General features: G+C 40.4%; 2 pseudogenes across 2 annotated transcripts in view; one reads left to right on the forward strand and one right to left on the reverse strand.

The window, feature by feature from the left end:
- Positions 1-1,017: 1,017 nt before the first annotated feature.
- On the reverse strand, positions 1,018-12,111 carry LOC309858720 (renalase-like; annotated as a pseudogene). The gene is made up of 5 exons: positions 12,045-12,111; positions 9,160-9,505; positions 7,850-7,948; positions 7,047-7,189; positions 1,018-1,252 (listed from the first exon to the last, which is right to left on the reverse strand). The product of its transcript is annotated as a renalase-like (transcript).
- Positions 12,112-13,642: 1,531 nt separating this feature from the next.
- The window catches only part of LOC309858721 (lipase member J-like), a 30,913-nt pseudogene continuing 17,810 nt past the window's right edge, over positions 13,643-26,745 (forward strand). The window contains exons 1-3 of the transcript in view: positions 13,643-13,669; positions 22,284-22,440; positions 26,561-26,670. The product of the transcript in view is annotated as a lipase member J-like (transcript). The remainder of the gene's footprint in view (positions 13,670-22,283; positions 22,441-26,560; positions 26,671-26,745) is intronic.

Below are 26,745 nucleotides of genomic sequence, written 5' to 3' on the forward strand. Positions count from 1 at the left end.
GGTTTCATGAATTACAGTCGCGGTTTTACGTATATTCTGTTTTTTGTTTGTTTGTTTATTCATTCATTCCGTATATTCTGTTTTGCTCTCTTCTTCAGAGTCCACTCTGGTTTAAAAATTCTGAGGGGACCTGCACTACATAAAGAGTCCACGGGGTGGCAGCACGTGGCTTCGTAGATGGACATCTTCAGCAGGGGAACTATGACGCAACCGGGTAATAATCACACAAGCAATATTTAAGGCTCTCAGGAAAACACAGAGAGAAGACATGAATAGTCCATACTGAGCTTTAGAACTTGAGATTTAGAACTTAAAGGGAAACCAGATGTTTTTGATTCCTGCGTTTTAGGGGCACCTGGGTGACTCAGTCTATTGAGCACTGGACTCTTGATCTCAGCTCAGGTCAGGATCTTAGGGTCGGGAGGGGGAGCCCTGCTCTGGCTCCCCATTTAGTGGGCTTATTTACATGGGGTCCAATTCTGATTTGAGCTGATAAAACCCAAAGAAACTTACCCTCTGTCAAGTGTACCAAGTCAATCATTCATAAACATTTTCTTTTTTTTTTTTTTTAAGATTTCATGTATTTATTTGAGAGAGAAAGAGAGAGAGCACAAGCAGAGGGAGCAGCAGGCAGAGGGAGAAGCAGACTTCCCGCTGGGCAGGCAGCCCAATGAGGGGCTCAATCCCAGGACCCTGGGATCATGACCAGAGCCAGAGGCAGATGCTTAACCAGCTGAGCCACCCAGGTGCCCAATGTGATCAATTCTTGTATCATAAAAACCTTCTTATCTCCAGGATGGACACAAAGAGACTGGTCTTCCTTTGGCCAAAAAACTGCATGTTCATAAAACATATTTACGTCTTAAAAGCAAGGGTGGTAAGAACAATGTTCAAGCTTTAACCAGTTAAAAAAAAATCCGTGGATTTAAGTTTAACCTTGACTAACATCACAGACAAGGCCATAGCATCAGTTTCTAAAACACGGAAATCAATAGAATCCACAATGAGCCATTTGCTGAGAGAGTTATGCTAAGCTCACACCCCGTGAGAGGAACCACACTCCGTGAGGTGGACAGCCAGGCCGGGACTCAAAGTTTGCGATATCGCCTTGGAGCTGCAGAATCTGCGGAACCGGCATTGTGAGGACAATGATATCAAACTGTTCGGGGGGTACCTGTATCCTTGGAGACTTCCCAGTTGTCATTCCGCAGGTTGACCTGAGTCACACGGTGTCTGAAGCAGACATCAGCACCTGTTCCAAAAGCAAGGTCATGTTCACATCCTCAGGGTTTCCAGTATGAACAGGAAGAGAGAGAGGAGTTACAGACTGGATCCATTCAGGGGAACTGAACAGTGAAGGCACCCTTCTCGTGGCTCACTTCCCCATTAGGTTGGAATTCCTCTCCTTCACTCTTAAGCCTGAAAAAGGTGTCTGTGAACGAGATCCAAGCTCTCGTTAGTGGATCAATTTACTTTTATTAAGAATTGGAATGAGGGGGCACCTGGGTGGCTCAGTGGGTTAAAGCCTCTTCCTTAGGCTCAGGTTATGATCCCAGGGTCCTGGGATCGAGCCCCACATCAGGCTCTCCACCTGGCGGGGGTCTTCCTCCCCCTCTCTCTCTGCCTGCCTCTCTGCCTACTTGTGATTTCTGTCAAATAAATAAAATCTTTAAAAAAAAAAAAGAACTGGAATGAAGAGAAATACGGTTGAGAATATCCTCTCATTGCATTTTTCTTCTTTATCACCAAGGTATTTTGATAATTACCTGAGTAGTTATTTGACTAATATTTTCTTCCCTATTAACCTGTGAGCCCCCAGGGAAGGAACCATATCTGCTCTGTGTCTGTGAAGACCATATCCCATACATAGTAGAGTACTTGCCACATAGTGGGATTTCATAAGTACCTGCTGAAGAGAATGAATCAGGAACCATAAACCGAAAGACAAGAAAACATTCCTGGATAGTTAAGTGTCCTTGAGACCAAGCACTTACCTCACATCGCAATTGCCAGAAAACTTGGATTTGTTTTTACAAATCTACTTGTATGCTTTCTCAGGAATGGAAAAGCAAGAAATGAAGAAAGAACAAGACACAAAAGCACGTTGAAAGATCTCGTTCATCATATCCAGGGGACACCACAGCATCCCAGCCACCCAACATCTGGCTTATGTCCACCTGGCCCTGAAGCTTCCTTCCTGCAGTGACTCCATCCTCCTCCCCTAGAAGGTCCCTCTGCCATTGTTCTGACATTGATTCGGAATATCTGCCTGTGTCTGGTATGTCTTATCCATCCAAAACCACTCATTTCCTCCATTTCACGTCTCTAGACCTCAGATGCTTTCACTGTCCCTGGAATCCCGCAGCAACACTGTGAACATTCAGAGATTTTAAATCAAAAGCAAATATATTAGAAGGAACAAGGTGCTAACTAGGCCCAGGGGTTCATCTCTTTGACCCGGAGGCCCCTTCAACTCCCACCCGCCAGCTCCAGGCCGGCCTGAACCTTTCCCCTTCACTCGGTTGCCGTGGGAAAGAGTGGTGCACGGTTATGGGCGGTGGTGAGCAGGCGTGCGTGTTTCAGGGAACTTAAGTCCACGGACCTAGAAATTCTCCATACCCAGCCGGATGTCCTGGACATGCGTCCCAAGCGTCCCAAAGTATTCTGCAAGGTGTATGTCCGTGGTTCTCTTAAGTGTGGACCCCAGGATGGCAGCACCAGCAGCACCTTGGATCCTGGTACAAAGGTACGTTCTGAGACCTAAGCCAGACCTACTGGACCAGCATCTCTGCTGCTCAGGCTGCTGTTCTCGAAATTGGTTTTAGAGATTTGAACGCATTCGAAAGCATACGTGATTAGTCATATCCCACACAGATAATATCCTGGAAGTCTGGTCCAATCAAAACCGTGCTGGTTCATCCAATAGACTGTGGGGTTATAAATTTTATTGATTCCAAACTGTAGAATAGTTTTGGAATGACTTAACAATTTGATCTTATGCAAGGTCAAGTTCATTAAGGAGACTATTTTTTTTAACAAAAATGTAGCAAAAGGTTGCTATGTACCTGGCCTACTACTTGCTTGGGTTGACAATGAATGCGTTCTATCCCATAGTCCTCATGGTAACACTTTGCAGGGGGGACTGTAATTACTCTCATTTTTTCCAATGAAAGAACCAGGGTATAGATTTTTAAACTTTCCGATTATTACATAGCTAGGAAAGGGTTAGTTAGTTCCAGGTCCATACGATTCCAGAAACTCTCTCACTTATGCTGTGGAAATATGAAAACACTCTTGTGGATCATGTAGTGGAGAGAAAACTTCCCAGAAGTTCAAAGGATGTTTAAAAAGATACAATTACAGAATTTAAAATAGTATAATAAAGTTTATAAATTCTGTAACAACAGATCTGTGTAAACGGGAAAAAGACTCTTGAGGTATTACGAAGATAATATTAAAATAAATCATTTATATGCACTCAAATTATATAGATCTTGAACTTGATTATGTAAAAATTTATTTTTTAAAAAAGGAGAAAGTAGGTCACAAAACGAACTTATGGTTGATGTCTACAGTGACATTTTCCTGTGATTTTTCTGTATCTTCCAAACTTTCAACCAATAGTATGTAATCTTTTTAAAAAATTGTCTTTTGAAGTAAATAGTATTTTACATAGGCATAAAAAACTCTATAAAACCATTGTCTCAAGAGGTTGTACAAATGGAAAATATTAACAGGTTTTTACTAAGAATTGGTTAAATTAAAACTGATAACCACCTAATATATATATTAAATATATTTCATAACTATATTCAATATATTTAATATATACTCCAATGTACATGCATACATATATATAGAAATAGATATAGAAATCTATATATCATGATACCTACCTGCCATGTACAGGGTAGGTTAAACTCTATGTGAGCCACAAATAATTAAATATGACCTCTTTTCCCAAGAGCTTCCAAAGCAAAACTGGAAGATAAAATATATATTCTCCCAAACACCTACCAAGAGAAGGATGTAGGTACCGTGTATTCAAGGACTGTTCCTCTGCCGGAAGAACGTCAGATGTAAGAGGGCAAGGACTTTGGTTCTTGTATCCTTAGCACCTAACACAGCATCTGACATACAGGAAGTACACTGAAGGGATAAGCGTTCACTGAAGGGATGTGTGCGTGCATGGATGGATGGATAGGACATATAATACAGCTGGTAAGTACTTGAGGATTTCAGTAAATAGGCACATCCAAATTGGGTCAAATCATAATGGAAATGAGATTTTTAAAAGTTAAATGGTGGCAAGAGATGAAGCTGATGGTGACATTCTACAAAATATCCAATGCTATCACATTCTGTAAGGGTTAATTTTATGCACTAGCTTGACTGGGTCATGGATTCCCCCCAAGATATTTGGTCAAATATATTCTGGCTCTGTCTTTGACAATGATTTTGGGTGAGATTAACATTTAAATTGGTAGAATGAGTAAGGTAGATTACCCTCCCTACTTAATGCCCATGGCTCTTATCCAGTCATTGGCATGTATGAAACAAAAAACCTGACCCTCCCCAAAAGGAAAGAATTCTTCCTGAACGACAGCCTTCAAACTGGGACAAGGGGTTGTTGGGGGTTTTTCTACCCCTTTTATTGGAATTGCCAATTCATCCTGCAGATCTTGACACCTACCAACCTCCCTAATCACGAGCCAATTCTTTATAATAAACTGTATATATACAGATATATCCTATTATATATTTGTATATATAATACATATAAATACATATTATATTATATATTATATAATCAAATAATATATAAATATATTATATTAATTATATATTATATATTTTATATATTATATGATCATATTATATATATTATATACATTATAATATATTAAATATTATATATAATTATATTTATATGTGTTTATATATTTATATATATTTATATAAACACACACACACACACACACACACTTCTTATTATATCTAGCTCCTGTTGGCTCTGTTTCTCTAGTAAATCCCAAGTAATACACCATCATTGCCTGAATTCTCGATGGAGAAGCTATCTAACCAGAATGACATCTACTATGTCCCCATGCTGTATGTATATCGAATATAACTGACTCCTCCATTGCCTGCTATCAGGGATTCTTAGGGTTCTCAAACAATAAAACCTGATGAAGAAAATCAAAATAGTAATTATTCTTGAAATAGTTTATGGAACAAAATGTCTTAGCACCTTTCATCAGTGATCTTGAATTGGGCACCTTACTTAATTATGATTCATCAAGAAACACACTTCTGTTTAAAGAAAATAGTTAGGGGTGCCTGGGTGGCTTAGTGGGTGAAGCCTCTGCCCTCGGTTCAGGTCATGGTCTCAGGATCCTTGAATTGAGTCCCGCATCAGGCTCTCTGCTCGGCTGGGATCCTGCTTCCCACCCCACCCCCCCGCCTGCCTCTCTGTCTACTTACAATGTCTCTCTGTCAAATAAATAAATAAGCAAATAAATAAATAAATAAATAAAATCTTTAAAATCAACAAGAACAACAAAATGTTGGACTCCTGGGGGGGGCTCAGTCAGTGAAGCATCTGCTTTCTGCTCAGGTCATGTTCCCAGGGCCTAAGATCGAGTTCTGGGTTGGGCACCCTGCTCAGCTAGGAATCTGTTTCTCTTGCCTGCTGCCTCATGCACATGCGTGTTCTCTCTTTCTCTCTCTCTCTCTCTCTCTCACACAAAAATAAATAAAATCTTTAAAAGATTAAAAGATTAAAAAAAAACAACAAATCATTTATCATCCAAGATCATTTATCAACTTTTCTAAAAAAGGTCATTTTCAAAACATTCATAAAATACGTAAAGAATAAATGAAAATCCTAATAGAAAAGGGACAAAGTTATAAATAAGAAATTCAAGAAAAATGGTGGAAAGAGCTCACTAAAAACACAAAGATGCATGAACTCAGTCATAATTATGTAAGTACAAATCAGAACACAAAAAGACACCAGCTTTAACCTGCCCCACTAGCAAAAATTTAAAATTTTTAGTTATAAAATACCTAGATGTGCAGAGAGAGAAATTTTCATTCATTGCTTTTTCAAATTTTTAAAAAATATTTATTTACTTATTTTAGAGAGAGAAAGAACACGAGCGGGAGGAGTAGAGGGAGAGGGAGAGAATCTCAAGCAGACTCCCCACTGAGCTCAGAGTGGGGCTCCGTCTCACCACTCTGAGCTCATGACCTGAGCCAAAACCAAGAATCAGATGCTTAACTGACTGAGCCACTCAGGTGCCTCCTCATTACCACTGATGAGATATTCTTTCAGAGGAGCAGATGGAACCATTTAGTTTAATTAAAAATTCACAATACCATTTGACACAGCAACTGTGCTGTTAGAAACTGGTTCTACAGATATACCTAAAGAAGTGTGGCACAGTTAAACAATGCAGCAATAGTGGTATTAGCGAAAACCAAAACAACCCCTCATCCCACCAACAACCTAAATATTTTACAGAAAGCTAATCCTGACATAAGCAATGAATTTATTTATTCATAAAGAAATCATATAACACTGAACAGGCATTGAGAAAAATGAAGCATACTGAATTTGTTGTTATGAAAATAGACCTAAGATATGATTCAGTTGATGATGATGTATTAGGATTTTCCAGAGAAACAGAACCAACAGGAGGCAGACAGATAGATAATTGGGGGGGACTGATTTATTATAAGTAGACCAAACAAGGTGTTGGTTTATGAAAAATAATCCCATTGGTATACTTAAAAAGAATAAATATAAACACACATGAATAAATAAATAGAGGCAGCCATGTATATCAATACACAGATCCATAAAGTTTTTTCTAGAAGCATACATTGAAAACTATTATTAGGGATAAAAGAAAATCAGCTATTGGTAAAGAGAAGAACATCTATTTTATAACTTTATTTATAGTACTAATATTTAATTATGTTTACAACGTTTATCTTTAAATGCCAATAGTAAAATAAAGCAGAGAAACTCCTATCCCCACCTGATTCTTTCAAGTAGTGCTTAATGATTGAATAAACTCCTTGAGGTGCCTCAAAGTTACAGTCTCCTTCTTTCATCACCACCCCTTCAATAGGAGACGCCAGAGGCTTCAAAATGCCAAGAGCTAACAGGTCATCATAACAACTGAAATAAATCAATATATATGATATAATTAAATACCACTATCATTTAGCTTAAAAATACTATATTCTCTTCCAAGAATTCTTAGAGAGTATCACTCTACATAATTAGAAATCTTCATATGATCGACTCAGTGCATGTTTTACATTAAAAAAACAATTCAAGGGGCACCTGGCTGACTCAGTCAATTGAGCAGGGGAATCTTGGTCTTGGGGTGGTGAGTTCACATCCCATGTGGGGTACACAGTTTCCTTAAAAAATCAGTAAACCATCATCCAGGTGAAGAACAGAAACGTTCTGCAAATCTATAAATCTTGCTGACATTAGCTGAAGGCCTATTTTCTTGTATATCTCAAAATTACAGACAGTGAACATAGAAAGGTATGCAGTTCCCCCAGGACTAGTTGTCCTCTTTGCCAACATAGCACAGTAATTCATATTTAAATCGAGCCCTGGATGTAGCATTTCTTCCAGTCTCCAGGATCACCCTTGGGAGGCATGTACTCTGGCTTTCCCACTCAACTCAGGCTAATGCCATCAACGATGTTATTGTAGTATCTTCACTATATCACAAGGGGCAAGGTGTCGCTCTGTTAATAATGGATGATTTCTATCTTTTTACATCCTATGGGCATGAAGATTGATTCCTGCCAACTAACTCACCTTTGGTGTTGCTTGGCATAGTGAGGCGTGCAGGTGATGTACTGGGCACCCAAGTCAACCGTTCTCTGTGGATTATAAGGGCTCCTGGCTGTCGTCATTCTTCCCCCTTGGATTCATTCACAAGAAACATCTTAGTGCATCAGAATGACTCTTTTGCAATGAACACCTCAATTATGCACCCCAGAGTGGGCCAAAGAGATTAGGGCTGTATTAAAAGAGGACTTTGTTGTGCTTTTCTGTTTTAGTTTTGGGCTTTGTCCTCTACCATCTTTAGGAAAACTTGGTCACTGCGAGGTATTTTTAAAGAGGATACAGTGGTGTTCAGCGATGTGCCTGGCCCCTGAATTCACACATTTAAACAACAGGAAAGGGTGCGTGGAGAACATCCAACGAAAAAACGCATGACATGTCAGCATAATCACTGGGAGCATGTTTTCACTCCCGCAAATGGGTTTCGTGAGGAAAAAAAGGAGTCTGTCAACTAGATCTTGGTAGTCCTAGTCCAAGGGCACTTTGGGATCCTCGACATGTGCAGATGGCCTGGAAGGCATGGCCAGGCCGAGATGAAAACCAAAACAACAACAACAACAACAACAAAAACCGCGCACTGGCCAAGGGGGTAGGCCCAAGCTGTGCAAAATGCCAGAGCTCCTGGGCTGCCCTCAGGGTGGCACACCTCCCGCTCCTCCTCCCTAACCCCGCGCGAGACTCCTTCCCCTCTTGATTCCCCGACTTGTGGTCCTCCAGCCAGGGCTCCTCCTGCTCTTCCCAGACCCTGACCAAGGTTCCCTCTCCCTGCTCCCCTCACTCCCCGTCACGCCCACTTCCCCAGCCCGGGCTCCTCCTGCTCATCCCGGACTCTGGACCCTGACCTAGGCTCCCTCTCTCCCTATCCCCCCTTTCCTCCTACCCTAGGCTCCTTCCTCCTCCCTCACCGGCGCGGGATGCTCCCGTGTCCCGCCCTAAACCCCCACTCCTCATCCCGAGTGTCCTCCCTCCTCACGCTCCTGACCCCGCTTGGGGATCTTCCTACTTCCCACAGTGGCCCCCCTCCTCCTACCCAGGGCTCCTCCCGGTCCTCCCTCCCCACCCCGCGGGGCTCTTCCCACTTCCTCGCGTGGGGGTCACCGCCTACTCCGCCCCTCTCGGGCGTCCCTGGGGAGCTGGAGGCTCCGGTCACGTGACCGGGCGTGCACCGCGCACATTGCCGCAGGGAGGTGGCGGCCGCGGTGACCGGATCGTCCCACAGCCCTCCCGAGGTGGGCCGCCAGCAGGCGCCGCCTTCCTCTCCCGGGTTTGGACCACCCCACGACCCATCTGTGTCCCCAGCTTCATCCCACACCATGAGGTGCACTGGACGAGGCGCCTCCTTCCCGAGCAGCGCTGCGCACAGGCTTCCCGTCAGCCCGGCGCCCAGGATCAGCACCTGCGCCAGGGCCGGGAGTCTCGGGGCGAGGCCGCACCCGGCTCTCGGGTTCCGCGCTCCAGGCTCGCCCAGCCTCGCCCGCGCGCAGTGCCGCCCGCCTGCCTCTAGGGGGCAGACGGGAGGCGAGCGGGCCGCGGGGCGGGGCGGGCCACTCACAGTTGCTCCCGAGCCTCGCGGAGGGGGCAGGGATGCAGGATGGAGCGTGACAGCACCGACCCAGGCCGGAGCCGCTGCGGGAGTGACCGCGCAGTCCCACAGTGCGGAGGGAGGGACCCGGAAGGCCACTGCTCACCTCCTCCGGAAGCACGTGTGAGTGCAGGAGCTGTCGTTTTCAGGTTGGCCCAGGGCTCTGTGGCTGCTCTGTAACCCTGAGCCTCAGTTTCTCCATCTGTCAAAGGGGGACCCTAACGTCTGCATGTCAGATTGGTGACCTTTCACCAGAAAACTTGAGCTCACTCGGCTCTTCAGTACATATTTTAGAACACATTCCACGTGCTCTGAGGTATATAAAGATGAACAAGTCAAGGACACATGACCTGTTGGTTTCCCTTCAACATTGTCCTGGAAATTCTCAGTGAAACAACAAAAAGCAATGAGAACTATGAACCGTTAAAAAAATAAAGAATTCAGTTACCCTAGATTGTAGATAAATTATTAACTGGAAAACTAGAGAAACTGGATAGCTATGAGAAGTGCTAAGAAAGTTGACAGTGGTAGCCAGATAATGAAAACATTTAAAAATTAAAAGTTTTACTTTATGCCCCCTTATGAAGAAATTACCATACATCAAATTGGTGGTGGACCAATAGTACATATATCTGATAAAAGAAAATATAGATGAAATATAGAAGAATTACAGCCTGTAAAAAGACATAAGAATAAAAGATAGAACTGAACAGAAAAACATTAAAAACATAGTTATTTACAACTTGTGTGTTGCAAAATGCACAGGACAAAATATAAATAGCAAACCGGAGTAGAGTTTCATAATATATCAAAAATCCTAAAACTCTGTCCTTTGAATGAAACATACCATGTCTAGACATTTATCTGGGGGAAATAATATATAGCTATACATTAAGATTTACATAAAAATGTGTTTACCTCAATGTTATTAGAAACATTGTTGTCTGGGGCACCTGGGTGGCGCAGGTGGTTAAGCGACTGCCTTTGGCTCAGGTCATGATCCCGGAGTCCGGGAATCGAGTCCTGCATCACGCTCTTCTCCGCTGACCTCTCTCCTGGCATGCTTTCTCTCTCAAATAAATAAATAAAATATTGAAGAAAAAAAAAGAAACATTGACGTCTATAACCAATGAACCTACTAAGAAAATATGGCTTTAAATATTTAAGAACATACAGAAAATTACTCATTCTATAATGTTGAAAAACTGGCTACAAAACTAGTAAAATCCCAGAGTTTTACAAACACACAGAGACAAGTATGACTGCAGTATTAGAGACATTTGAGAGGAAACAGATGTATCTACATTTTTCTATTAATTTCAAGGTTTTATAAAAGCCATAGGAATCTATTAATTTATTTGTTATAAATAAAATAAAGCTGCTATTCTAGGCAGAAGAAGTTAATCAATCCCTGCTTTAAAGAGATTTCACAACCACATGCTAAAGACCTCAGAACTGTCTGGAAAGGAGATTTGAGGTAATCTAGTTCAACAGCGCTCTGCCACCAACATTTTACATAATGTAAATATAGACACTAAGTTAAAGTGAATTTGCCCAAATCTATGTAGTATTTCAAGGATGAGACCAGGGCAGGTCCTCCTGGATTGTTTTGAGTCTGTTCTCAAACAGCTCCTGCTTCCTCGTTTCTTGTACAATCAGGCCTAAAACCTCATGGTCATCTTCCATAGTTTCTCTTTTGTCACTGTTATTTATTGGTCCTCTGTCCTTTTGACCTTTTCTCCTCTGTTTCTTATATTCAATCCCATGCAATTCTACACCAGAAAACTCAAGCTTTACTTTTTTTCTTTTTCTTTCTTTGTCTCTTTCTGTCTTTCTTCTTCTTCTTCTTCTTCTTCTTCTTCTTCTTCTTCTTCTTCTTCTTCTTCTTTTTGTTTTTTTTGTATTTTGTTTTTGTTTTTGTTTTTTTTTTACTCCAGGCTCAGTTTTACGACCCTGAGATTGTGTCCTGAGCTGAAATCAAGAGTCGTACACTTAACAGACCTAGCTGCAGAGCTGCCCCAAGCAGTCATTACTTCTTAACTGGATTACTATAATGACTTTTATTATTATAATGACTATTATTTCGTTATTATTATAATGACTTTCTCCCCTTTCCTAATCTATGTTCTCCACTGAGCTTCTGGGTCAGTCACTACCATTCTCAGAAAACTTGCAGTAGCACTCAGTTTCATACAGAACCAAGTTCAACTGCTTGGCATAAAAACTGTTCAGTGATAATTCCCCACCCTATCTTTATATCTTAGCCTTGGTAATCTTCGTATGTCCTGTGCTATAGCTAAATGGAATTATTTTATGTTCCCCCCAAATTTTCCACATATCTGTGAAAGTGGTAAGCCTTTGTTTATGTAGTTCTTGAGTACAGAGCATACTTTCTTTGACTTGTATTTCTAGTATTGTTCATTTGCATGAATTCTTCACTCTTTTCTTTTTCTGATGTGATCAATAATATGTTCTTTAAAAAGTATGTAGAATTGGAGATGGTTATGAGCACTGAATGGAGGTGGCTATCATGGCTGTGATTTCTCATTAGTCTTTAAGGACTAGTATAACCACCCACCTAACCCCAATCCCCAATCTCCAGAATGGGTTCCATCAGCCCAGAGCTATAACTGTAGGGTTGTAGGTCCATGGTTGGCTACTGGTACTAGTGCATCTTTCTGGGACATTTGAGAATGACTAGACAACTAAAGAAAGTAGGATTGCAAAATAGCTAGGAGGGGCTTCTGTATTTACTCTTCCTAGCCACCTTGACCTTTTCTCTTCTTTCCTGTTCCTGATCTTTGCAAGGCTGGGTCTTTCTGTTCATTTAAGTCCCACTTAGAAGTCACCTAAAAGAAGCCTTCTCTAACTATTTGACTTAAAAGAACCACCCTGTGACTTTATACCCCCAACCTGTTTCATTTTCTTCATGTTACCTAATCACTTTTAGAAGTTATCTTGCTTTCTTGCCTACTTATTTGTTGTTTACTTAATAGAGTTTAAGAGGATAGAAACATTGTCATAGTCAATGTGGTATCCCTGGCAACTAGAATCAGTCACAATTCTCAGACATAGAGCTCAGTAACTCTGCCTAGAACGTATGCAAGCCGTTCAAGAATTATGCTTAAACTAAGATAGGCTGAATGGTAATTCAGTGGGTCAGTTTCAGTATTGAGAATACTTTCTCAGAGAGTGCTTTTTTATGGTATAATAGGACTGTAATAATATAAAAATATCATGCCAGTCAGCAAAGGTTGTCTGCTTGTGTGAGGCACAGCTCTGTCTGTTCTTACTAACCGTGTTATTGATAACTTCGATAACCATTAATGGCAAATCAGTTTTTGATGGCATAAAATCAAGGTGAATAGCCTCATAGGGTTACTTTAAGATCAGGAATTTAAGAGATTTCAATAGAAGTCACTGAAACAATTTTACAGAATCAAGGAAAGAGAGCTTAGAATTTTACTGGGCTTAGGTGTCTGGGTGCCTCAGTTGGTTAAATGAGGGTTTTGAGTTCAAGCCCCATGTGTAGCTTACTTAAGAAAAAAAAAATTGTACTTGGCCTTAAGTTTATTCTGAGTTAACAGTATAATAGAGCTGTTAAGACAAAAAACTAAATATCAACCTAAGCTATGATAAATGGATTAGTGTGCAGAACAAGGAAGGTGATAGTCCCACACTATTTACACTGCTCAGAACACATTTAGAATACCAGGTTCAGTCCTGGACCCAAGATTTCAAAAGGATCATTGAGAAATGGGGCCATTCCAAGGAAAAGTGTCCAGGATGATAAGCGGACTTGAAATTATCTTGCTTGAATAGGTAAGAGGGATAAAGTTTGCTAGATTGCTAGCCTGAAGAAAATGTCACAAAAACATGAAAACCATCTTCAAACATATAATAGATCTTCAGAAAGAAAAATAATTGGATACATCAGTATACTAAAATCAGTTGATGAAAATGATAAGAAACTAGATTCTGGCTTAAAGATATTTAAGGAATAATATAGATATTTATTATCTGTATTATATATTAAATATCTATGTTATTTATTGAGAATATAGATATTCTCAAAGAAGAAATTTAAGGAATAATTTTATGTAGGTGCATCTAAAAATGGAACACATTTCCTCATGAAGTAGCTCTCCAATGGGGACACCTTCGGAATGTGGATGGGCACAATGGGGGATATTGTCAAAGAAACAGAAGTACTGGATAGTACACTGGTCCTGGGACAGCAGTCCTCAAACAGGATATGTATAAGTAAATGAAGATTTTCTAAATGGTAGACAGAATTTTAAGGAAGCCAGTTTCCACTGTCTGAACTGCTGAAAGTACTTTCCACTAATATGTATAGAAATGCCTTTGTGGTCAAGCAGATTTGCCTTACCTTACCCTTTCACAGTTGCTCTTTACCAGCTTTGTAAGAATTCTCCAGATTTACCACCACCATGAAACACTAGAGTTTTCTGAATTCTACTATATATTTACCTGAACAGTTTTATAGTTTCACATGATTTCCCATTACTTATTATCATCCTTTTCATTTCAGCTTGAGGAAGTCCCTTTAATGTGTACTGTAGGGCTCAACTATTTCCGGTGATAAAGTTCTTCAGCTTTTACTTGTCTGAAAAACTATCTTCCCTTCAAATTTGAAAGGCAGCATTGAGAGACTATGGACTCTGAAAAACAATCTGAGGGTTTTGAAGGGACGGGGGGTGGGAGGTCGGGGTACCAGGTGGTGTGTATTATAGAGGGCACCCATTGCATGGAGCACTGGGTGTGGTGCAAAAATAATGAATACTGTTATGCTGAAAGTAAAAAATAGAGAAAATAAATAAAATATTAAAAAAAGAAAGGCAGCTTTGTTGGGTTGTAGGGGGGGCTGGGTGGCTCTGTGGGTTAAAGCATCTGCCTTTGGCTCAGGTCATGATACCAGGGTCCTGGGATCGAGCCCCACATCAGGTGCTCTGCTCAGTGGGGAGTCTTCTTCCCCCTCTCTCTCTTTGCCTGCCTCTCTGCCTACTTCTGATGCCTCTATGTCAAATAAATAAGATAAAATCATATATATATATATATAATATATTTGTGCATATATGTACATTTTGCAATATATATTTTGCAAAGTCTCTGCTAAAAATTTTCTGATAGTCTTATGGGGGCTCCATTATAGATAACAAGTTCTTTTTCTTACTGTTTTAAGATTCTCTCCATTCCCCTTCCCTCCCCAAAACTCAACTACTGTTAAACATACTTTAAAAGAGTGTTAGTCTAGGGACACCTAGGTGGCTCCATCAGTTATGTGTCTGCCTTTGGTTCTGGTCATGATCCCAGAGTCCTGCATCTGGCTCCCCATTCAGTGGGGTGTCTGCCTCTCCCTCTGAACCTCCCCCTTCTTGTGCTCTCTCTCTGACTCTGTTTCTCACACACACACACTCTCAAATAAATCAATAAAATATTTAAAGGAAATAAACAAGTGTTAGTCTCGTAAGAATATCATTACATCATTAATTCAGGTATCAATTAACTTGCAGTATATGATAAAGTTTTTGGAATTGGGCTAAACAATTCTATAATGGAGACCTCACAGAGGGTTTTGTGCTGCAAAAGAGGACAGCTGGCAAAGCACTGATGTGGGAATGAAGTCAGAATGAATTGAACTCTTGACTGCCAACTATACATTGTGTGTCCTTAGACAAGTTACTTAATTCTGGGGGGCTTTGGTTTTCTGACCTGAAAACAGTAATATTCCCTAACTCACACAATTATTTAAACAGTCAAATGGTATCACTTGCTGCAATTTTAGTAGTATTAACATCTCCTTTTATATGCAGATCCCAAATGTCCTACCTTTCCAGAGTGAAGTCTCTCATTTTAATTCTTGGGACTATGCAAGGCGCCTATCTATATCGAAGAGCTCAGAACCCTGAAGTGAACATGAACATTCTAAGTTGCAAGGAAATAAATGCTAAGCTGCTGAAATAACACAGGGGATGCTACTCTTTAATTGCAGAGGGCGGGCTTTTATTTTAATAGAGCTGCAGTCAAATAAATTTCCCTGTATTCATATATTTTGATATGGGTCAATGAATAGTCCCCATTTACTGTTCTGTGGCTCCAGTTTCCCCTTCACCCTTACTTTGTCCCTGGGTGAAAATATATATACCGGCATTTAAATACCTTTATGGAAGACTTATAAATTCTTTTTTGTATACATGCAAACTCCAGATATAAGCTTAGCTATAGTCATAGACATGCAAACATTTGTGGAAAAACATATATTTTAAAATTGTATATGGCTGAGCAGGTAAACGTTTGAGTGATTAGTAGTTAGGCAAAAAGTAATGTATAAGAATGATGTTTATAGGGGAGGAGTCAAGATGGCGGAGAAGTAGCAGGCTGAGACTACTTCAGCTAGCCGGAGATCAGCTAGATAGCTTATCTAAAGATTGAAAACACCTGAAAATCCTTCGGCAGATCGAAGAGAAGAAGAATAGCAATTCTGGAAACAGAAAAACAACCACTTTCTGAAAGGTAAGACCTGCGGAGAAGTGAATCCAAAGCGACGGGAAGATAGACCCCGGTGGAGAGGAGCCAGCTCCCAGCAAGTGGTGGAGCAACGGCACACAAAATCAGGACTTTTAAAAGTCTATTCCGCTGAGGGACATCGCTCCAGAGGCTAAACTGGGGCGAAGCCCACGTGGGGTCAGCGTGGCCTCAGGTCCCGCAGGGTCACAGAAGGATCAGGGGTGTCTGAGTGTCGCAGAGCTTGCGGGTATTGGAACGGGAAAGCTGGCTACAGAGACAGAGCTGACAGTAAGCTCACAGCTCGGGGTGACCTTGAACCGGTCGCAGGCTCCGTGATCTCAGAGCACGGCCGGAGGTCAGGCAGACGGGAGTAACTGGGCACTGTTCTCTGAGGGCGCACTGAGGAGTAGGGCCCTGGGCTCTCGGGTCCTCCTGGCCGGAGACCAGGAGGCCGCCATTTGTATTCCCCGTCCTCTGGAACTCTACGGAAAGCGCTCAGGGAACAAAAGCTCCTGAAAGCAAACCTGAGCTGATTACTCACCCCGGCCCCGGGTAAGTAGGGTACAATTCCGCCGGGGGAAAGACACTTGAGAATCACTACAACAGGCCCCTCCCACAGAAGATCAACAAGAAATCCAGCCAGAACCAAGTTCACCTACCAAGGAGTGCGATTTCAATTCCAAGGAGAGCAGCAGAATTCCAGAGGAGGAGAAAGCAAAGCACGGAACTCATGGCTTTTTCCGTCTGATTTTTTTTTAGTCTTGTAGTTAATTTAATTTTTTTTCTTTTTCATTTTTTGTTTTATTTCTAGCCTTCTGGTAAATTTTTAAACTTTTACTTTTTTCTTTTCTAACGTTTTTTAACTAGTTTATCCAATATATATATTTTATCTTTTTTATATTTTTCTTATTTGTTTTCTTTTTTTAAATTCTTTTCTTTTCTTTTTTTTTTTTCTTTCTTCCTTTTGAACCTCTTTTTATCGCCTTTCTCCACACTCACGATTTGGGATCTCTTCTAATTTGGCTAAAGCATATTTTCCTGGGGTTGTTGCCACCATTTTAGTATTTTACTTGCTCCTTCATATATTCTTATTTGGACAAAATGACAAGACAGAAGAATTCAACACAAAGAAGAACAAGAGGCAGTACCGAAAGCTAGGGACCTAATCAATACAGACATTGGTAATATGTCAGATCTAGAGTTCAGAATGACAATTCTCAAGCTTCTAGCCGGGCTCGAAAAAGGCATGGAAGATATTAGAGAAACTCTCTCTCGAGATATAAAAGCCCTTTCTGGAGAAATAAAAGAACTAAAATCTAACCAAGTTGAAATCAAAAAAGCTATTAATGAGGTGCAATAAAAAATGGAGGCTCTCACTGCTAGGATAAATGAGGCAGAAGAAAGAATTAGTGATATAGAAGACCAAATGACAGGGAATAAAGAAGCTGAGCAAAAGAGGGACAAACAAATACTGGATAATGAGGGGAGAATTCGAGAGGTAAGTGACACCATAAGATGAAACAACATTAGAATAATTGGGATTCTAGAAGAAGAAGAAAGAGAGAGGGGAGCAGAATGTATACTGGAGAGAATTATTGGGGAGAATTTCCCCAATATGGCAAAGGGAACGAGCATCAAAATTCAGGAGGTTCAGAGAATGCCCCGCATAATCAATAAGAATAGGCCCACGCCCCATCACCTAATAGTAAAATTTACAAGTCTCAGTGACAAAGAGCAAATCCTGAAAGCAGCCTGGGAAAAGAAGTCTGTAACATACAATGATAAAATATTAGATTGGCAGCTGACTTATCCACAGAGACCTGGCAGGCCAGAAAGAGCTGGCATGATATTTTCAGAGCACTAAATGAGAAAAACATGCAGCCAAGAATACTATATCCAGCTAGGCTATCATTGAAAATAGAAGGAGAGATTAAAAGCTTCCTGGACAAACAAAAACTGAAAGCATTTGCAAACACCAAACCAGCTCTACAGGAAATATTGAAAGGGGTCCTCTAAGCAAAGAGAGAGCCTACAAGTGGTAGATCAGAAGGGAACAAAGACTATATACACTAACAGTCCCCTTTCAGGCAATACAATGGCATTAAATTCATATCTCTCAATAGTTACCCTGAATGTTAATGGGCTAAATGCCCCTGTCAAAATACACAGGGTATCAGAATGGATAAAAAAACAAAACCCATCTATATGTTGCCTCCAAGAAACTCATTATAAGCCCGAAGACACCTCCAGATTTGAAGTGAGGGGGTGGAAAAGAATTTACCATGCTAATGGACATCAGAAGAAAGTAGGAAAGGCAATCCTTTTATCAGATCAATTAGATTTTAAGCCAAAGACTATAATAAGAGATGAGGAAGGACACTATATCATACTCAAAGGGTCTGTCCAACAAGAAGATTTAACAATTTTAAATATCTATGCCCCCAACGTGGGAGCAGCCAACTATATAAACCAATTAATAACAAAATCAAAGAAACACATCAACAATAATACAATAATAGTAGGGGACTTAAACACTCCCCTCACTGAAATGGACAGATCATCCAAGCAAAAGATCAGCAAGGAGTTAAAGGCCTTAAACGACACACTGGACCAGATGGACATCATAGATATATTCAGAACATTTCATCCCAAAGCAACAGAATACACATTCTTCTATAGTGCACATGGAACATTCTCCAGAATAGATCACATCCTCGGTCCTAAATCAGGACTCAACCGGTATCAAAAGATTGGGATCATTTCCTGCATATTTTCAGACCACAATGCTCTAAAGCTAGAACTCAACCACAGAAGGAAGTTTGAAAAGGACCCAAATACATGGAGACTAAACAGCATCCTTCTAAAGAATGAATGGGTCAACAGGGAAATTAAAGAAGAATTGAAAAAAATCATGGAAACAATTGACAATGAAAATACAACGGTTCAAAATCTGTGGGACACAACAAAGGCAGTCCTGAGAGGAAAATATATAGCGGTACAAGCCTTTCTCAAGAAACAAGAAAGGTCTCAGGTACACAACCTAAACCTACACCGAAAGGAGCTGAAGAAAGAACAAGAAAGAAACCCTAAGCCCAGCAGAGAAGAGAAATCATAAAGATCAGAGCAGAAATCAATGAAATAGAAACCAAAAAAACAATAGAACAAATCAACGAAAGTAGGAGCTGGTTCTTTGAAAGAATTAATAAAATTGATAAACACCTGGCCAGACTTACCAAAAAGAAAAGCAAAAGAACCCTAATAAATAAAATCATGAATGAAAGAGGAGAGATCACAACTAACACCAAAGAAATACAAACTATTATAAGAACATACTATGAGCAACTCTACGCCAACAAATTTGACAATCTGGAAGAAATGGATGCATTCCTAGAAACATATAAACTACCACAACTGAACCAGGAAGAAGTAGAAAGCCCGAACAGATCCATAAGCAGTAAGGAGATTGAAACAGTCATTAAAAAATCTCCAAACAAACAAAAGCCGAGGGCCAGATGGCTTCCCGGGGGAATTCTACCAAACATTTAAAGAAGAAGTAATTCCTATTCTCCTGAAACTGTCCAAAAAATAGAAATGGAAGGAAAACTTCCAAACTCATTTGATGAGCCCAGCATCACCTTGATCCCAAAACAAGACAAGGATCCCATCAAAAAGGAGAGCTATAGACCAATATCCTTGATGAACACAGATGCGAAAATACTCAACAAAATACTAGCCAATAGGATTCAACAGTCCATTAAAAGGATTATTCACCACGACCAAGTGGGATTTATTCCAGGGCTGCAAGGTTGGTTCAACATCTGCAAATCAATCAATGTGATACAACACATCAATAAAAGAAAGAACAAGAACCATATGATACTCTCAATAGATGCTGAAAAAGCATTTGACAAAGTACAGCATCCCTTCCTGATCAAAACTCTTCAAAGTGTAGGGATAGAGGGCACATACCTCAATATCATCAAAGCCATCTATGAAAAACCCACCGCAAATATCATTCTCAATGGAGAAAAACTGAAAGCTTTTCCGCTAAGGTCAGGAACACGGCAGGAATGTCCATTATCACCACTGCTATTCAATATAGTACTAGAGGTCCTAGCCTCAGCAATCAGACAACAAAAGGAAATTAAAGGCATCCAAATCGGCAAAGAAGAAGTCAAATTATCACTCTTCGCAGATGATATGATACTATATGTGGAAAACCCAAAAGACTCCACTCCAATTGAAAGAAATTGAGGAAGACACAAAGAAATGGAAAAATGTTCCATGCTCCTGTATTGGAAGAATAAATATTGTGAAAATGTCTATGCTACCTAAAGCAATCTACACATTTAATGTAATTCCTATCAAAGTACCATCCATCTTTTTCAAAGAAATGTTACAAATAATTCTAAATTTTATATGGAACCAGAAAAGACCTCGAATAGCCAAAGGGATATTGAAAATGAAAGCCAATGTTGGTGGCATCACAATTCCGGACTCCAAGCTCTATTACAAAGCTGTCATCATCAAGACAGCATGATACTGGCACAAAAACAGACACATAGATCAATGGAACAGAATAGAGAGCCCAGAAATAGACCCTCAACTCTACAGTCAACTAATCTTCGACAAAGCAGGAAAGAATGTCCAATAGAAAAAAGACAGCCTCTTCAATAAATGGTGCTGGTAAAATTGGACAGCCACATGCAGAATAATGAAATTGAACCATTTCCTTACACCACACACAAAAATAGACTCAAAATGGATGAAGGACCTCAATGTGCAAAAGGAATCTATCAAAATCCTTGAGGAGAACACAGGCAGCAACCTCTTCAACCTCAGCCGCAGCAAAATCTTCCTAGGAACAATGCCAAAGGCAAGGGAAGCAAGGGCAGAAATGAACAATTGGGATTTCATCAAGATCAAAAGCTTTTGCACAGCAGCGGAAACAGTTAACTAAATTAGAAGACAACTGACAGAATGGGAGAAGATATTTGCAAACAACATATCAGATAAAGGACTAGTGTCCAGAATCTATAAAGAACTTAGCAAACTCAACACCCAAAGAACAAATAATCCAATGAAGAAATGGGCAGAGGACATGAACAGACATTTCTGCAAAGAAGACATCCAGATGGCCAACAGACGCATGAAAAAGTGCTCCATATCACTCGGCATCAGGGAAATACAAATCAAAACCACAATGAGATATCACCTCACACCAGTCAGAATGGCTAAAATCAACAAGTCAGGAAATGACAGATGCTGGCGAGGATGCGGAGAAAGGGGAACCCTCCTACACTGTTGGTGGGAATGCAAGCTGGTGCAGCCACTCTGGAAAACAGCATGGAGGTTCCCCAATAGTTGAAAATAGAACTTCCCTATGACCCAGCAATTGCACTATTGGGTATTTACCCTAAAGATACAAACGTAGTGATCCAAAGGGGCACGTGCACCCGAATGTTTATAGCAGCAATGTCCACAATAGCCAAACTATGGAAAGAACCTAGATGTCCATCAACAGATGAATGGATCAAGAAGATGTGGTATATATACACAATGGAATACTATGCAGCCATCAAAAGAAATAAAATCTTGCCATTTGCGACAACATGGATGGAACTAGAGTGTATCATTCTTAGTGAAATAAGTGAAGCAGAGAAAGACAACTATCATATGATCTCCCTGATATGAGGAAGTGGTGATGCAACATGGAGGCTTAAGTGGGTAGGAGAAGAATCAATGAAATAAGATGGGATTGGGAGGGAGACAAACCTTAAGTGATTCTTAATCTCACAAAACAAACTGAGGGTTGTGAGGGGGAGGGGGTTTGGGAGAAGGGGGTGGGATTATGGACATTGGGGAGGGTATGTGCTTTGGTGAGTGCTGTGAAGTGTGTAAACCTGGTGATTCACAGACCTGTACCCCTGGGGATAAAAATATATGTTTATAAAATACCAAAAAAAAAAAAAAAAAAAACTTTTCTGAAAAAAAAAATAAATAAAAAAAATAAAAAATAAAAAATTAAATTAAAAAAAAAGAATAATAAAGGTTGAAGAAGGCAAAAAACGTTTAATTAAATAAATTACATAATTAAAAAAAAGAATGATGTTTATAGAAGTTCTAAAATATCTATTACTGAATGAATCAGTGAACTAGTGGGAAAAAAATAGTACTGAGGTTGAGAGACTGACTATACAAGGTCCATTATTACCTTAACAGCTTAGGTTATTATCAGGTTCCATTAACTGCCCAGAAATTGTATCCTAAAAGCCTACCTTTTTCTTTATCTAGAGACAAATTATTTCTTATTGGCGCTACCCAGATGAAGTTATGATATTGTAACTGAAGATGGTTACATCCTTGGCCTTTATAGAATTCCTTATGGGAAGACGGTGACAGTTCAGTTAATATTCAATTCAGAGCAGCTTGGTGACTGTCTCGGCCCTAAGTGAGTGTCAGACAAGGAAAAGACTTAAAGATGAAGTGCATAGTAACTTCTCACCCATGTCTCTACATTCCCCCAGAAGAGAACCTGATTCTTCCCTGGCTTCTTGTTCACAAGATGGTTTTATAATTACTTTTTTTTTATAATTACTTTTTTAAAAATTTATTTATTTGACAGACAGAGATCAGAAGTAGGCAGAGACACAGGCAGAGAGGAGGCAGAGAGGAGGAAGCAGGCCCCTGCCGAGCAGAGAGCCTGATGTGGGGCTCGATCCCAGGACCCTGAGATCATGACCCGAGCTGAAGTCAGAGTATTAACCCACTGAGCCACCCAGGCACACCCACAAGATGGTTTTAGAGTGTGATGGAAACTAAGCTGTTCCAAATGTTCTCTGTGGGTCCCTTTACTCATTTCTGTTGATTCTTTCCAATATCTTTGTTTCATGAAGGGTTAGAAATGGTAACATGGTAACACGGATTAGAAAATGGCTTGTAAAAATTTCCTTCCTGTCTCCTCTAATAATAGCAAAGAGATGAGTTTGGTCCTGGTTCTTTACCCCAACAATAGGTACATCACTATCTGCAAGTGTGGTGAAAAAGATAAAGCACTCGAATTTGTTGCTAGGGTTATAATCCTATATCTGTCACTTACTAGAAGAATATGCAATAGATTACTTTTGCTTATTCATCTAATTGTTCAAACAAAAGCCAACTTTTTTTTTTAGTTTTCTCTTTACATATTTCTCCTTGAAAAGGATGTTTCTCAAATTATAAAATGCCCTCTCAAGTTTTAAGCAGTAAAGTATATTTCAGGAAAGATACTAATTTGAAACAACCTCAATCAATGTAATTTTGGATTCTTATAAAGGTCAGAACTACCAGACAGAAAATGTTAACATAGTAATCATTTTTCAGGGTCTGACCTAATTTTGTGAATACTGTAATAAAATATTGAAGGGTAATTTAAAAATACAGTAAGTGCTTTTGAATTGTCTAGAAGCAGTGCCAGAGACAGGGAGTCAGGAGCACATGATTTATTGCTGGTCTAACATCAGTAGAAGGTTATGTGGAAATCCAGGAGGGCAAAGAAAGGAGCTAGGGAAGAGTGGGGCTCAGCTAAGTCCGGATGAGTCTGATCTCAGGGGAGCTTATGGATCCAGAAACTGCATCGTGGAAGCTGTCCCGCCTAGAAGTTAAGGAGTTAGCCTCTTGCATTGCCACAGCAGTTAGTTATTGCTTAAGGCTACTTTTATTGGTGTAATCTCCTAGGTAAGGCAACTTCCATTTGCCCTGGGGGATAGAGGGGCAATAATGAGCACTTAGAAAGCAACACCTACAACATCTGGGAGCTCCACCTACTTTGGAAAGAAAGTCTGGGTGAACACCAAAATAACAGAGAGTGCACCTCTTACATTACGCAGATCCTTTTGTTTTTCACATTGAGCTTATTTCATCCAGGTACAGGTTTTCCAGGGTATGGGTAGGTCAGAATTTCTGGGGAAACTTATAAGAAGAAGGTGAGTGGAACAAAGTATGACATCTGCCATTGCCACTGATCCTAATGCCATGGCTGTCACTTGTGAATTCCCACCTGTACTACCCACTGTAGATTCCCCTCCCTCTCAGCTGTGTCTCCTGATGTGGCAAGCCACGCCCTTATCCTGAAGGGTTACTGTGCCTGTAACAGGTCATAGTTGCAGTACTTGTACATTTTATAGGGAAAGCAAGGCAACAGAGTAACAAAAGATGTCCCACTGAATCTCATAAACATCAAGTATGTTTTTCCATCCTCATTCTGTATCAGAATCCCTACCTCGTCATGATGATCAAGGGCAATGACTCCTGCCAATATAGTAATTCCTTTCTTTGCCGCTGCTGCCCTGTAGTCTTCTATCATGAGGAGCCCAAAGTCATAGCCTTCCAGCAGTCATGGCTTTATTATTAGGATGTTTACTGTGTGAACAAGTGGACATGTCTTCAGTCTGGGGACCAGGGCCTCTGGATCTATAAGAGCCTTAAATTGTGAGGACAGAAAGGACAAACTCACAAGTGAGTTACTGGATGACAGTGAGTAAGACCATTCTTAATCCTACCCCTTTTTTCTTAGACTCCGTGTTCTACTGATTAGAGGAAGCAGCAATATATTCAGTCATTTGTTTAAGGTATCGAATGAGTCCTTAAGGACAGGACCCATAGATACAGGATGTCATCTCGCAGCTGGCATCTCTACTAGCTGGTGATTTCATTGCTTGGTTGGGCTAGAAGCCTCTTGATGGTGGTTATGGTCTCAGACCAGTGGCCTTCCAAGGCCATAATACTGAGGAATGCACCTTCTTTGACCTGCAGTGATTCCCTTTATTTGAGGTATGTCATGTGGGGTTCCATATTTGTAGATCAGATGCTCCATGAACTCTTGAATAATAGTGCTGGCTGCTGTGGTCCTATGTGGAAAGAAAGGCAAATCATAACAAATATAAAATAAATATATATCAATACCAGTCATAGTGGGTTGTTGACCTTTCCAGAAGAGAAAGGAAGGGACCTCTGATGTCCCCAAACTAGTCTCCAAGTGGCTGGTTTGATCTCCTTGAGGGGATGGTACCCTGTGAGACCTCTGTTGCAGGCAGGTCAGACATACTTCCCTAGCACTAGCCTTGGTGAGGCACCCACGCTGAGGGGCCCAAGTTAACCTACATCTCTCTCTCCCTAGCTACTTCTTTCATGAGCCCACTGCACAGCACTGGAGTGGCTAAGACCAGTGTCTGGCTGATATCTACTGTAATATGCTATTTAAAATGTATATGATGGAAGCGTGAGTGGCTCAGTTAAATGTCCGACTCTTGTTTTTGGCTCAGGTCATGATCTCAGGGTGGTGAGCTCAAGGTCTATGTTGGGCTCCGTGCTCAATGTGGAGTCTACTTGAGATTCTCTTTCTCCCTCCCCCTCTGACCCTCCCCCTTTTCACTCTCTCTCTCTCTCTCTCTCTCTCTCTCTCACTCTCTCAAATAAAAATAAAATAAAATGTATATGAGTACTCACATGACTATTAGCTATGTGAATGTTCTAATCTTTAAAGTTTATATATTTAAGTGAGACATAATCTAATGATATACTTGGTCATTTGAAAAAAAATTTTTTGTAAACTTTGCTAAGTTTGCAACTTTGTAAACTTTGCTAAACAACTCTGACATACAATGGCATTAAACATGAAAAATTTACCATATTTATACAATATAAAATTTAAAAATATATTTTTAAAACTTCAAACTGTCATGTGTTAAAAGATTTAATTTCAGATAAGATATTTATACAGATACTACAACATTTTAGAAGAAATTCTCTGCATTTTTTTTCTAGCTCAGAGATTTGTTGTCTACTTGCAACATAGTTTGTTTACACCTGCCATTGTTTTGCTCCTTAACCTATATATTTACTTTATCTCCCTGTATGTAAAATAAACAGCCTCTTTATAAGACGATCTTGGGGCTACTTTATTCCCTTTGTGTTCTCACAGAAGTCTTTATTAAGTAGATATATTACATCACATAACTTCTTATTTAAGAAATATTTATTTATTTGGGAGAGAGCTGGAGAGAAAGTGCATGCACATGCAGGAGTGGGGAGGAGCCTAGGAGAAGTAAGAGAGAAGCTCAAACAGACTCCACACTGAGTGCAGAGCCAGACACAGGGCTCAGCCTCACCACCCTGAGACCACGACCTGAGCTGAAATCAAGAGTCAGATGCTCAACCAATTGAGCCACCCAAGGGCCCTAAAATTCTTCCTTTTTTTTTAAACATCTTTTTTTTTAAGGTTTGATATATTTATTTGACAGACAAAGATCAGAAGTAGGCAGAGAAGCAGGCAGGGAGAGAGGGGGAAGCAGGCTCCCTGCTGAGCAGAAAGCTTGATGTGGGACTCCATCCGAGGACTCTGGGACCATGACCTGAGCTGAAAGAAGAGGCTTTAACCCACTGAGCCACCCAGGTGCCCCACCCCATAACTTCTTGATAATACCCAAAGAGAGTGGAAAATTGTTTGCCTTCACTTACCTGTTCATTATCTTCAAGGGTTAGCATCACATTCTGGAAGCAAGGGGATTTCAACTTCCCTTTTTCTTTTGTAGTTTTAATGAGATGGCAAAATACAACCTCCCAGCCTCTATCAGCTTCATCGTGAAACACATGGGACAAGAGGAAATATTTTATATAGGCCATTCCCAAGGCACCACTATTGGTACGGCCAGAAGGATTGTGGCTCATAGTATGCAATGTCTTTTGTAGGGTTTGCTGACATACCTCCTAAGGATGT

The sequence above is a fragment of the Mustela nivalis genome, assembly GCF_964662115.1.
Source record: "Mustela nivalis genome assembly, chromosome: 2".
Classification (NCBI taxonomy): Eukaryota; Metazoa; Chordata; class Mammalia; order Carnivora; family Mustelidae; genus Mustela; species Mustela nivalis.